Genomic DNA, 15,073 nt, shown 5'->3' with positions numbered 1-15,073 from the left:
CCTCCCCCTTTCCTGCAGTCCTGTACGTGGATCAGGGCTGTATTAAAGCCTATTGTTCCTTCAGTCTGTGACTCTATGGTTATTGCTAAAGCCTATTAAGGACCCTTCCCCATTCTGTGCAGAGGGAGATAAGGACCCTTCCCCGGTCTGTGGTCGAGAGAAGGATGGTGGGAGATAAGGACCCTTCTTCATTCTGTGGATGGGAGGATAAGGGCCCTTCCTTGTTCCGTGGATGGGGAGATAAGGACCATTCCCCGATCCGTGGTGGACGAGGAGGGGGATAAGGAGCCTTCCCCGATCCGTGGTGGACGAGGAGGGGGATAAGGAGCCTTCCCCGATCCGTGGTGGACGAGGAGGGGGATAAGGAGCCTTCCCCGATCCGTGGTGGACGAGGAGGGCCGATCCGTGGACGAGGAGGATCCACCGCTGCAGAACCGAACATGAAACAAAGGAGTGGGCGGGCGCTGTCACCTTGTCCTTTGCGTCTGCTCTCTGGCGATTGGGCGGCGGGATTTGCTGGGGCCAGTGGTTGGCCGGAGCCGCCTATCAATCTGCCGCGGCTGGGGCCGGGAGCCGACCTTCCCTGTGTGAGCGGTCGGACGCGGGGCACTTTGGGGGTTTGTGGGCAAGGTGAAGCGAAGCGCCTTGACCCCCACCCCACGCCTTGGGACCCGAGCGCGATGCACGGATCGCCACGGGCGAGCGAAGACACTGTGCCACGGAGTGGGCGCCTCCGATGCCCGCGGCAGGTCTGAGCGCAGGGTCCGGGAAGGGGGGCTTTGTGGGGTTCAGCGCATCTCGGGCTTCTTCCTCGGAGGGCAACTTGCCCGCTGGTGGTGGGCAGGGCATCGCTGTCCCCTCCTGCTGGTGGGGTGGGGGGGGGGGGGGGCTGCGGCAGCGGGTGTCCTCTTTCCCGGCTTTGGCACATTGACCAGCGGGGTGTTGTGGACACTGGCGCTCCCCGTCGCCCTCCCCACGTTAGACCTGTTTGATTCGACCCCACTGGGGACGGAGAACCTGCCCTGTCCACTCCACCCCTGACTGGACTTCTCCGGGCATCCTGCCGAAGAGTTGTGTCTGCCCAGAAGAGATGGGAAAAGTTGGGTGGGTGGGGGTTAGATTCCTCTAATTTTGGGGCGAGTTCTGGTGGGACGTGGTGGCTGATTGTTGGGGGCCAGTGTCCTCACCAGGACTTTGTTTGTGCAATTGGGGTGGTTTAATTAATTGGACGAGTGCAGCATTTTGTACAAAGCGCAAAGGAGATAAACAGAGGGCAAGTTTAGATGGAATTGGAGCCCGACGTTTACATTGGATGTGCATAAAGGCAGAGTTAAGGGCACGGTTTGAGCTGAATTAAGTGCCAATCATGTGCTTTTTTTTTACAAAAAAGTAAGCTTTCATGTAAATGTAAAGAAAAATGGGAAAGAAATAGTCGTAGGTTGCTGGGAATAGGTGGATTGAATAAAGTAAATATTAAACTGCTGAAGAGGGACTAGCTCCTGGACAGAATCTAAATCTGGAAACACAGGACTTTTTTGTGTGTGTGAATTGCTTATTAGGCTAATTGTTTAATATAAATTAAAAGTGTTGAAGAAATGAAGGAAGCATGTGAGAGAATTAGTTGTAAGTGGGAGAATGGGATTGTTTTGTGAGTTAGCATTGATTCTTTGGGCTGAATGTTCTCTAGTGATTATAAAACAGCACAGTCAGGATGAGCAGATGTATGTTGCCGATTGAGAAGGTTCAGGTAAAACAGAGATCAGTAAAGGGACATTTTATAAAGATCATAATAAGGTTTGTTATAACTGTGGAAAAGGATGTAGACTATTCTGGGCTCTTCTCCAATTGATCACTTATTACTAACCTCATTAGGATGAGAACAGATCTGGCCTGGGTAAGTTATAAGTCTGAATAGGTGGTTCCAATTTTAGTTTTAATTACTTTGCCACGCAGAATTTTCTGCCTGGTTCCATGTCTTTAATTTAAAGTGGGATAGTGAAGGAAACACTATTGAATTGTGACCAATTTTGGAAATCCTACATTGGAAAAGATGAGAGTACTTTGGGGAAGATCCAAGGGGTACCAGTGATATGGCCTTATTCATGAGAAGATCCTGGATTGTCTTTGTAAGTTAAAATAGGATTTGATAGAGTTAGTTGTTTACTTAAGGTGAAAGGATAAATATTTTTGTAAGAAAATCTCAAATGGCTTTTGGAAGAGGAGGAGAATGAGTCACCAAATTCAAATGTGTGCCTTCTAAGTTGAGAAACTTTATGTACTGTGCTGGATGACCATTTAAAAAAATATATTATTTGGTTATCTTATTCCATGTTTGATTGCAGCTAATGCCTTTTTAGTCAGATAATTACTGGTAATTACTTTCAAACTATGGGTTGCAGCTCTCTTCTCTGGCACCCCTTGGAACCTGACTGGAACTGGACCACAAATGAGAGGACAAAGTTCCCTTGATCATTTTCCTCTTAACAGGACAACTGTTCCAAGTATAGACACTCATCAGACATGTAAGAATTTTGAGAACTGTCCATAAACTAAAGTTTCTGTAAATCGGAAACATTTGGCTGAGATAACAAAAGTTGTTCTGAAAACTAAAAAATAAATTGTTTATTCTCGTGTTTATTCTGACTGAGTGGAAAAATATTTTGCATGGTTTTTTATTGAACTGCTGGGATTCCGCTCGCCTTTTCTTTCCCCTCTCCCCTTTTCCTGTCCTTCCAGTTCTTTCACTCACCCCACCCAGCCATCCCTCCTCCTCCTCATCGCTGCGGACCCTTCCCTCCTTTCTCCACCTTTGCCACCCCCCCTTCCCCCACCTACTCTTTTGTTTGGATGCTTGCCGACACTTTCTCACACTTTGATGAAGGGCTCAAGCCTGAAACGTGGTTTATGAATCTTTGTCTTTGCTACATAAAGGACACTGTTCGACCTGCTGAGCTTCTCCATCAATAGGTTTTATTTACATAGTACATCAATAGGTTTTATTTACATAGTACAGCAGATGTTGCAAAGAATAAAAGAAAAGTGCAGAATCTAGGGTAAGAAAGGAAACTACAGATTTTAAAAAAACACAGCTGTGATGAGGTAGGGTTTGTAAGATAATCTTTGACACATGAGAGGTCAGTTCAAGAGTCTGATTACAGTGGGAAAGAAATTGCAGGGAGAAGAGAGCATGACCAAGGGTCCTTTCATGTATTCTCAAGGCAGCGGGAAGTGCAGAATCAATGGAGGGGAAGTTGATGCTGCCATCACAACTCTCTGCAGGTTCTTGAAGTCTTGAGCAGACTAGTTCCTATACCAACCTGGGTTGGTAGAAACTACTTTCTCTGATCCATGTATGAAATTTGGGAGGTGGCATGTCAAATTTACTTCGGGTTCGTGAGGAAATGGAAGTATGTTCAGGGGTGCAGCGCTGCAGGGGCCCACAGGAGCATCACTCTGGCACCTCCTTGTCGCTGCTTTTGGTGAGCTCCTGCACCTAACAAAAAATTAGCACTGCACTCCTGGATATGTTGGTATGCTATCTTTGCCATGTTTTCAAATGGGTGGACCAGGGCGATGTTTGTGTCTAAAATGACATTTAAAGCTCGGTACACTCTCCACTTCTGCCACTGTTCAGAGTTGTGTATTTACCTTGTTTCCCGAAGATGATGACTAACTCCTCAAGGTCTGGGGTAATTTTAGAGTTTGATTGGGGATTAGTTAATTGGTATAGATCTTTATTACTAATTCAAAACATGGGAGTTGCCTGACTGTATTTACAATTTTTTTAAATTTTGAACCATTACTGTTCGTTGCTAGAATGTTGTGCACACCATATTTATCAATAATTAATTTTGGTTCCAAGCATCTGGACCGATGCTGGTAAAGGATGTTCTAATCTTTTGCCTGTAACTTATGGACTTTGCAAGCATCTGGACCGATGCTGGTAAAGGATGTTCTAATCTTTTGCCTGTAACTTATGGACTTTGGACGACAAAAGAAACCAGGCACTTTATAAAAAAAAAAGAATTCAAGTTTTCTGTTGAAATATTGTTAGCATCGGGGACACTAAATAAAGAATAATAGTTGGAGCACAATTACAAACACTGAGTTTTGATGAAAGGTCTTGAACTTAAAAAATCAGTGTTGTTTCTCTTGCTGCAGTTGCGTCTAACCTAAGTATTTTGAGCATTCTGTTTATTTAAAATGCACTATACAGCCATGTATAAGGCAAACAATATGGTGTTTTTATTGTTCAGGAAGATCTAAATGCCAGCATAGAGACATTTTGCTCTCATTATATAAGGCCCTAGTGGGCCATGTCTGGAATATTGGTTTGGTCTACCAATCTATAAAGGATGTACTTCAACAGAAGGAATTCAGTGTAGGTTCACCTGATAAACCTCATGATGGTATGTTTATCATGAGAAAAGAGATGAAGGAGACAGTTTTCTCTAGTTTGGAAGAAATGTACAGTGGTTACTTTGCTTGATGGGGGTAGATTTGCAATTGATCTTTACCCTGGATGGGGTCATAGTATCAAAGTAAAGGGTCAGCATTCATTACTGAGAACCTCGACATGAACAGCACAATACTACCCTTCAACCTAATAAGCATTCTAACAACTGCTTGGAATTTTCTTACTGCATAACTCTCTTATTTTCCACAGTCTCATTTATCTATAAAATATCACCATTGTTGCCAGCAGCACATTCCATGCACTCACCACCCTCTGAGTGTGGGGAAAAAACGTTGCTTCTTGCATGCCCCCCCCTTGCATTAGCCATTTCAGCCTTGGGAATAAAACAGCCCCTGACCATCCAAGCAATCAATACCCCTCATTATCTTGTACATCTCTATCAGTTCATCCCCTCATCTGCCATCACTCTAAGGAGAAAATACTTAAGTGGCCACAACTTATCAAATAAGGCATGCTCCACAATCCAGCCAGCATCCTTGTAAAATCTTCTCTGCACACTCTCAATAGCGTCCACATGGTTACTGTAGTGAGGTGTGCAAAACTGAAGACAGTATTCCAAGTAGAGTCGAACTGGGTTCGTGTATAGATGCCCTTGTACCTGATCCCATAGTTAATGAAGGTCAACACACCATGCGCCTTCTTAACATCACTATCAATCTGCGCAGTAGCTCTGAGCGTCCTATGGCAGAGAAATGAAGACATTTCTTCAAAGTAGACCCATCCTGTGAATGGAATCTGAACCTGAGAGTACAGTGGCAGCTCTGTGCTAAGCAAATTCAAAATAAAGATCAATGTATTTCTTTTTAAGACACTAAGGGAATATTACGAGTCATCAGAATGGTCCTATAAAGTGGTGCTGAGGCTAAAAATTAGCCTGGCCTCACTGAATAGCAGAACAGGGATGAAGGGTCTCCTCCAGCTTTTTTTCTTTAAGGGCTTATCTGCCTTAATATGAGCATTCTGATCCCTAAAAATTTGTTTTAAACAAGACTTCAAGTATTGGTCATGTTGTGAATTGAAAATTGTTGTTAACTTGGTGAGGGAATCGTGTTTGGATTAATTAATGTCTTCTAAGAGCCATCATGTGATCAGTTCTGCTTCTTTTTTCTTGGCACTGTTCATATTTATTAATTCCGTTCATATGTAAAAATCTTACGAATCTGTCTTGATATTGTTAACATTTGGATCTTGCTTTGCCTGTATCCTTCACAAATGCTTCTTTCATAATTTGATCTCTTGACAATTCAGTTGTTCCAGCATCTATCAAACGTTTAGAGGGGTAACATCATCCTATCTATTCCCTTCCATCCTAATGATTTTACAAGTGAATTATTCAAAAGGGATAAATTTATTTCTGCATAAAAATAAAATACTGAAGATGCTGAAAATTTGAGATAAAACTGGAATGTAGATAGAAAAACAGTTAACATTTTAAGTTGCTAACTTTTCATTAGTTGGAAATGAAGCAGGAAAATGTAGTGGGAGTAGTAGACTCAATGGTTCTCAACCTTTTTCTCTCCACTCACATTCCACTTTAAGTATTCCCAATGCCATCGGTGCTCTGTGATTAGTAAGGGATTGGTTAAGGTGGTATGTGAGTGGGAAGGGAAGGTTGAGAATCACTGCTCCAGACCCAATTGTTACTGAAAGATTTTACTTGAGAAAAATGGTCGTTAGCCCATTTCCTTTGGAATTCTGAAACTGTGCACATAACGAGTCAATGAGGTACGATTAAAACAGTGGTTTTCAAACTTTGTTCTTTCTACCCACCTTAAGCAATCCCTTACTAATCACAGAGCACTGATGGCACAGGGAATACTTGGTGGTATGTGAGTGGAAAGAAAAAGGTTGAGAAACATTGCAATAGACAGTAAGTGAAAGAAAATGTCTGTAATAGGGTGGGAACCAGCAAAAATTGAATGGAGCAGATTATAGAGGGTATTCCTGGTAAAGATGAATGAGGAAGAGGTGTGAAAAGGTCATTGGAATCTGAGATACCAGAGAGGTGAAGGAATGCTAGGTAGAATGCTGATCTACCCCCATCAAGCATTTTGACCAATACCTCTTGAAGTGCCTTTTATCTGGTATGGTACATTTGAGACCAACCAAACCAAACCAAAAGGTTAGTGCTGGTGCAAAGTAGACTTTTACTAGATTCTGACAAGATTTTTTCACTGATGAGCACCAGGACCAAATTGACACTGCTTTGCTTTGCTGATGACAAATTTTAATTTATAGTGCAAAACTACAAAAAAGTCCCACAATAAACAATACGGGAAGTCAGTAAGATTTGACAACTGTCAAATCTACTTTCAAAAGGAAAGCATGGGGACAGTAGATGCTGGAACCGTGAGCAAACTGGAGGGATCTTTTCGGCTAGTCATTCCCAAAGTGGGCGGTGCCACCCTTCCCAGGGAAGGGGAAGGGGAGTAGTGGAATGATCCAAGGGGTTGGGGAGGAAAAAGCGGGCGGTCTGAATGTTTCCGGCAAACTCAGCCCACAATGCTCAGCGTGCGCTATCCGTCAGGTGTGGGGGTGATGGCCTGGGATGGTGACCGACCACCCGAGATGGTGACTGTAACTTGATTTACTACAAGTTTTTTTAAATGGTTGTTTATAATGTTAGATTGGTTGTTTTAAATTTGCAGTTCATCTAATACCAAGAAAGTGGTGTACATCCTAAGCTCAGATGCTATTTTGCCAGAAAGACCATTGCAGAACAACATCACTTGCAGAGGATGAAATGTAGTTAGTTATGAACGATGTTATGGAAATATGTCAGCAAGTACCTTGATATATTAACTTGTGATATTGAACATTTGGATTAGGCTGAGAAAGTAAACTATCAAAACAGCAAGATGAAATCTGAAAGATATCCCAATGAAATGGAATATAAAGGAGTAATTTGTTTGATATTGAAGTAAAAGAGTGAAAAACATTGTGCTGCAACACAAAAAGTGAAAACTTTGTTTTGTCATTCAGAAAATTGATAACGTTTCCTCCAAGCTGACTAGGTATACATCCTCCTAACATAGGCCTGTGGTGTCATGTCTTTCGTTGAGCATTGGCACACAGTCATAGAACTTCCCTATGGTAAGGCATTGGATTGTGTGCTTTATGCTGGACTTAAAAGGAGCGATGAGCTGTGGGGAAAGAAAGTGATTCAAGAGAAAGGGATCTGAGAGAAAGATTTGGAGGCATGAAAATAATAGGAATACAGCTTATCTGATTCCTTGGAAGTTTTAATTTAACAAAGCGGCTACAATGAAGATCAAGAGTGGACATTAGGGGGGAGGGTGCATGGAATTGGAAAGTAAGTAGAATGATTTAATATCAATTAATTCAGGCAAATATTTATCATATGACTGTTCATGTTTAACTTGATATTGAATTCAACCTCAGAGCTGTCAGATTGGAACAAATGAGATATGAATCAATATGGGTGGTTAAATTCTAAATAATTTGGGGTATGAAGATATAACCTGGTCAGGTGAAATTGAAGAGAATCTGCAAAAAGACCATGAAAGTTGAATAAAATTGGGGTGCTGAAAGAATCAACAGCAGAAAATTATCAAATGGATATTATGAAAAATATCTTCTTGAGGGCTTAAATACAAGAAAATAAAGGATGCAGGTAAAGTTCAAAAGAAAACATGTCGGGAAGATTAGAAATGTCAGGTATAATGGAGGTGATGAAATTCGCAGTTTGAATCAGACGACTTAAGATGGAAAATGCGCTGTTGAAATCAAGAGATTGTCCTTATCACAGTTGACCTTCAGGGTCTTTGTTTTGAAAATGGAAATATCACAAATCCTTTTTAAATTGTTTTATTCTATTGTCTTTTATTGGAATCTGTTCCAAACGTAGCTTCAGAAATGTAGAGAACTTTTTGCTTATGTTTTTTGTGGATGTGGTCTTTTTATCCATCTTTAGGAAGGGAAATTGTTTTGTATAATAAAGTACATATGTGGATGTTCTATGCCCTGTAAATGGAATTCTACTGTGTTGCAGTTGAGTTGCAAAAAAGGGGCAAGTACTGTAAGAGATTTCAATATGTGTTTATAATGTCAGTTGGGGATTCTTTGTCATTTGAGATTAGTTTTGAGCCTCTGTTGCATAATGCTTTGGTTCTGTTCCATATGAATGTCAAGGGATTATACACTGAAGCGCTGAGAAAACTTGACACGTAGTTTATAAGGGTAATAAATCAAGATGATGCACTTTTTAAAACTTGTCCCAACTGTAAAGATAACAACAGTTAGCCTGGTTTTTTTTCATTCCCACTATCTGAGTTGGTTGATATGGAAGAATAGACAACAGCATAAACACTTGAATAGTTTGCTGAAAAAGAAAAAATAGTTTGTTGATTCCAGCAGCCATCACTGCTATTAGAGTCTGTATGTTAGAATAGTAGTCCTGGTTCGCCATTTAAACTGTATTGTCTTAAGAGTCTATTGAAAATTGAGGCTAAGATTTATTTTCATGGTCGGAAATTCAAATATTTACATCTGGTAGAAAGTTAGTGCATGCCATCACTTCTATTTTTAGCAATTAAAAAAAATTTGCGGTGATTTAGTTTTACAGATTGAGTCATTCACTAAAGTCTGAAAATTTAGAATATTAAATTGACCATCCATAAAACATTGATATAACATGTGTGTGTTGTTGCTGTAGAATATTAGTGCATCAATTGGTTTGAGTGAAGCTATCTTTATATCAGCCTGTAATTTGCTGTCTGGGTAAAAGGTGAGACTAATGAGATTTGACTGACATACATGGAAGTTGTACAACAATTTCAGTTGAAAGGTAGAGGAGTGATTTAAAAATTCTGAAGTGGTTATTCTCTATTGTTAATTTTATGGATATGGCATCTCAATTGGTGTAAAGTTGTGTTATGCGTTGTGTAAAACTAATCATGCAACTCATTTAAATCTAATGTCTCTTTACAAAATGCTTTGTATGATTCAATTTCTAAATTAATTTTCCAAGTATGGTCTTTCTTTTCAGGTGTTTATTGTTGGTTCAAATTTCTCTTGTAAACATTTTTTATCTCTCAACTCCTCTATTCCTCCCTTGTCTCCATTTTACACTTTGCTTGATTTTGGTATGGAATTTGCACGCATTGATTGATATTTGCTGCTTGCTCTTTGTGTTAATTTCATATACATCAGTCTGTTTAGTTAAGCAGGCACCCAGTTGTTTGGTCTGCTAACTTGGGTCTCAGATGCCTCACAGATGCATTTACTTTAAGCAGCTTGTTGAATCAAGGATGTAAAACCCCAATGAGTGGTCGTGGGGGGTTGGGGGAGGTGTGGGAATTTAACTAAAGATAGATGCCCTTAGAAAACCTGTTTCAATCTAAAATGCTCTTGCAAATAAAAATGTGTGCCATGGAGTAAGTGATCTGTAAACTTTAAAGTTCATTCAAAACTGTTGGGTAGTACCACATGAGCATTTTTTATACCAATTTTAACAGTTTACTATTCCTGTGCACATAAGGAATAAATGGAATTATAAACCTCTGATCGCTAATACTGTTATGACTAGAGCCTTTTTAGTCTCTCAAGACCAAGTGTATCTGGATCTAAAATAAATTGACAAAACAGCACTGGCTGAGTGTTGAATATACATCAAGGGCAACAACAGAACACTACAGCACAGTACAGGCCCTTTAGCCCTTGATGTTGTGCTGACCCATACATTCCTACCAAAAAAATGAAACCATTCCTACCTTGTCACCTGTTTTTACTTTATATAGATGTCATCTAGTGTTTGTCATTCCTGCCTTGGGGAGAAAAGGTGCGAGCTGTCTACCTTATCTATCTCTCTCAGAATCTTGTAAATCACTATTAAGTCACCTTTCATCCTTCTTCGCTCCAGGGAGAAAAATCTGCTCATATTGTCTCACAAACTTGTATGCCAATCCAGGCAGCATTCTGGTAAATCTCCCCTCCACCCTCTCTGTAGCTTCCACATCCTTCCTATAATGAGCTGACTAGTACTGAACACAATACTCTAAGTGTGGTCTCACCAGAGATTTGTTGAGTTTGCAACATGACCTCTCAACTCCAGAACTCTCTCCTCTGACTTATGAAGCTCAGCATCCCATAGGTCTTCTTAATTATTCTATCAACCTGCATGGTGACCTTGAGAGGTGTTTGGATTTGGACCCAAAGATCCCTCTGCTCTTCCACACTGTTAAGCATCTGACCATTAACCCTGCACTCAGCCTTCAGGTTTGACTTTCCAAAATGCTTCACCTCACAGTTATTCAGGTTGAACTCCATTTGCCACTTTTCCTCCCAACTATGCACCCTGTCTATATACTTTGGTAACCTACAACAACTTTCAATGTTATCCACAACTCCTCCAACCTTCGTATGATCTGCAAATTTACTGACCCATCCTTCCATTTCTTCATCTAGTCATTTATGAAAATCACAAAGTAGGGAGTCCTAGAACAGAGGCCTGGCCTAGAGAACTCAACTAGTCAGTGACCTCCAGGCAGAATACTTCCTGACAATTCCTGCTCTCTGCTTTCCACAGGCAAGCCAATTCTGAATCCACAGAGCCAAGGTTCCATGCCTCATGAGGGAATCTTGTCAAATACCTTGCTAAAATCCATATACACCACATCTCCTGTCCCACCTTCATCAATTTATTTTGTAACCTTCTCAAAGATCTCAATTAGGCTTGTGAAGAACGACCTTGCCCTCACAAAGCCATGCTCAATCCCATGTTTCTTTTGGCAATGGAATCAACTCTAAATGTTCCTAAACCTTTCCCTTATGAGTTTTATCTGTTTTTAAAAAGCTTCCCATGAGTTGTTGCTATTCAAATTTTGTGATGCTGCACTTTAATTTTGCATTTTACGAGCAGTCAATAACTCCGTAACTTTGAGTTGTGGAGATGCCCTGATTGTCGTGCAATACACTACTGTAGTGCTGGAGAATTCAGCATAACATAAATGTTGGATGTGGTAGCTGTTGGGGTGATAGGGGAAGGGGGGGATGGTGCAAAGGCAGATGTGCACAAAATAGAGGGGGTGCTATTGAGGGTGGCAGTGGAGGGAAGCCACATTTATTGAAGAAGGCCTGAGTATTTTTTTGCTTCCTACAGACACAGTGTTACCAGCTGAGTTTCTCCAGCACTTTTGTATATTGTACTCCATCAGTTTGGTTACCTGTTGTTAACACCTTTGCAATGTATATGTTGTAATAAGCGATATTTCTGTACAATGATTGCCCCTCTTCGTTTGAAAGTTTTGCATTACTTGGGTGTATAACATTTTAGTAAATGCCCTCAGACAGCTCCAAGAAAAGTGCAGAGAACAAAACATCACCTTTGTTGACCTCACCAAAGCCTTTGACACCATGAGCAGGAAAGGGCTTTGGCAAATATTAGAGCGCATCGGATGCTCCCCTCCCCTGCACGAAAACCAACAAGGTCGGGTCAGATACAGCAGTGAGCTCTCTGAACCCTTCTCCATTAACAATGGCGTGAAGCAAGGCTGTGTTCTCGCACCAACCCTCTTTTCAATCTTCTTCAGCATGATGCTGAACCAAGCCATGAAAGACCTCAACAATGAAGACGTTGTTTATATCCGGTACCGCACGGATGGCAGTCTCTTCAATCTGAGGCGCCTGCAAGCTCACACCAAGACACAAGAGAAACTTGTCCGTGAACTACTCTTTGCAGACGATGCCGCTTTAGTTGCCCATTCAGAGCCAGCTCTTCAGCGCTTGACGTCCTGTTTTGTGGAAACTGCCAAAATGTTTGGCCTGGAAGTCGGCCTGAAGAAAACTGAGGTCCTCCATCAGCCAGCTCCCCACCATGACTACCAGCCCCCCCACATCTCCATCGGGCACACAAAACTCAAAACGGTCAACCAGTTTACCTATCTCGGCTGCACCATTTCATCAGATGCAAGGATCGACATCGAGATAGACAACAGACTCGCCAAGGCAAATAGCGCCTTTGGAAGACTACACAAAAGAGTCTGGAAAAACAACCAACTGAAAAACCGTATACAGAGCCGTTGTCATACCCACACTCCTGTTCGGCTCCGAATCATGGGTCCTCTACCGGCATCACCTACGACTCCTAGAACGCTTCCACCAGCGTTGTCTCTGTTCCATCCTCAACATTCATTGGAGCGCTTTCATCCCCAACGTCGAAGTACTCGAGATGGCAGAGGTCGACAGCATCGAGTCCACGCTGCTGAAGATCCAGATGCGCTGGGTGGGTCACGTCTCCAGAATGGAGGACCATCGCCTTCCCAAGATCGTGTTATATGGCGAGCTCTCCACTGGCCACTGTGACAGAGGTGCACCAAAGAAAAGGTACAAGGACTGCCTAAAGAAATCTCTTGGTGCCTGCCACATAGACCACCGCCAGTGGGCTGATATTGCCTCAAACCGTGCATCTTGGCGCCTCACAGTTCGGCAGGCAGCAACCTCCTTTGAAGAAAACCGCAGAGCCCACCTCACTGACAAAAGGCAAAGGAGGAAAAACCCAACACCCAACCCCAACCAACCAATTTTCCCCTGCAACCGCTGCAACCATGTCTGCCTGTCCCGCATCGGACTTGTCAGCCACAAACGAGCCTGCAGCTGACGTGGACATTTACCCCCTCCATAAATCTTCGTCCGCGAAGCCAAGCCAAAGAAATGCACTTGTCCAATCCTTTGTAAGTTTGAGGCCAAGTACTTCAAGCTGAGTAAAAATTTTGTTTGTGAATTTGATTTTCATTGCCTATTTTGTTTATTTGTAAGTCAGTACAGTAGTTCAACTGGCAACCTTATTCACATAATCCAGGTTTCTTTTGCTGTATCCTTGCATTATTGTACTCGATTGCATTACACCTCAACTTTGCTGTAACTGTCTTAAACACGTTTTTTTAAACTTCATTTCTGACTGGTTATTTTGATCTTGAAGTAACAAAGTTAGTTATCCTTCTCCATTTTTGATTGTTGCTTTTCAATGTGCCTAAATATTGCTGTGGTTAAATAATGAATTACAGAGGTTATTTCAGCAAAAGGCAGGTATGGAAAGTAACACAGTACTGTAATTTGTGTAGATGATATTTAGTTTAACAGTTACCATATTGTTCTTTACATTTTGTTTTTAGAATTTACAGTCAAATGTGTAAGGCTAAATTTTGATATTTCCGAAAATGTTTAATTTGTGTCAGGCTGTTACTTTGTACCTCATAAAATGCCATGTTTTTAAGGCTGCAGTGCAAAGTTGGCAAATGCACAATTTCCACAGGAAATGCTTACATTCCTAACTGTACCATATTTGAAGGCATTGCATGCATCTGCAACAAATAGACTCTATGGAAAATGTTGCACGCTATGTCGTTGTTTCAGTACTGTTCAGCATTTGATAAATACATCTCTTGGTAAAAATTTAAAGATCAAGTACAATTACAGAAAGTGGAACACAACATAAGAGAAACAAAAAATTTATTGCTTGGAGTAGCTGTTTTTAAAAATGCATTTTTATGAAAATGTGTTGAAGATTTATTTTGGCAATTTGAAGACCATTACCCATATTAGACCCATTTCCACCCCCCCCCCCCGCCAAGAATGGCCCCAAAATATCCCTCGGGTCTTGTATGCAAAGTTGAAATTAGGGTGATAACGGTGAGTAACATTGCCAGCATTCATTGGCTCACTAGCATCACTGCCATCTATTGTTGGGGGCTTGTGGCAGGCTTTTGGGGGGGGGAGGGAGGGAAGTGGGGCAGAGGGATAGGTGTTGGGGCTGGCGACGGGCTGTCGTGAGATTCCCTCCAGCAGCCCACTGCTGGTCCCCGCACTAGTCCCTCCACCTCACTCCCCCCACCACCCAGTGGCCAGCTGCTGGTCCACCCGCTGGTCAGTCGGACCAGTACGGGGACCGACAGCAGTAGTTTGTTTTTATAAAATGTTTTCTACTACAGCTAAGCTTCTTTTGTTTACTTGTAAATTACAGCAGTATTATTTTTAAAAACATTTTTTTGGCAGTTTCCGCAAAGCAGGACGTCAAGCGCTGAAGAGCTGGCTCTGAATGGGCAACTAAAGCGGCATCATCTGCAAAGAGTAGTTCACGGTCAAGTTTCTCTTGTGTCTTGGTGTGAGCTTGCAGGCGCCTCAGATTGAAGAGACTGCCATCCGTGCGGTACCGGATGTAAACAGCGTCTTCATTGTTGGGGTCTTTCATGGCTTGGTTCAGCATCATGCTGAAGAAGATTGAAAAGAGGGTTGGTGCGAGAACACAGCCTTGCTTCACGCCATTGTTAATGGAGAAGGGCTCAGAGAGCTCATTGCTGTATCTGACCCGACCTTGTTGGTTTTCGTGCAGTTGGATAATCATGTTGAGCTGCGCTGGATGGGTCACGTCTCCAGAATGGAGGACCATCGCCTTCCCAAGATCGTATTATATGGCGAGCTCTCCACTGGCCACCGTGACAGAGGTGCACCAAAGAAAAGGTACAAGGACTGCCTAAAGAAATCTCTTGGTGCCTGCCACATTGACCACCGCCAGTGGGCTGATAAAGCCTCAAACCGTGCATCTTGGCGCCTCACAGTTTGGCGGGCAGCAGCCTCCTT

General features: G+C 42.1%; 1 protein-coding gene across 2 annotated transcripts in view; it reads left to right on the top strand.

Moving 5' to 3' along the window:
• The first annotated feature begins 556 nt into the window (after positions 1–556).
• sncaip (synuclein, alpha interacting protein) overlaps positions 557–15,073 on the top strand; it is a 111,336-nt gene continuing 96,819 nt past the window's right edge. Inside the window, exons 1-2 of one of the 2 annotated variants that reach the window (XM_069893597.1) lie at positions 557–749; positions 2,400–2,522. The gene's annotated coding sequence lies outside the window, so the exon portion shown is untranslated. The remainder of the gene's footprint in view (positions 750–2,399; positions 2,523–15,073) is intronic. The other variant, XM_069893605.1, reaches the window with a different exon arrangement.

Source organism: Narcine bancroftii, chromosome 1 (assembly GCF_036971445.1).
Source record: "Narcine bancroftii isolate sNarBan1 chromosome 1, sNarBan1.hap1, whole genome shotgun sequence".
Taxonomy (NCBI): domain Eukaryota; kingdom Metazoa; phylum Chordata; class Chondrichthyes; order Torpediniformes; family Narcinidae; genus Narcine; species Narcine bancroftii.
Note: the sequence above shows the minus strand (reverse complement) of the source record. Positions and strands in the feature narration are given on the sequence as shown.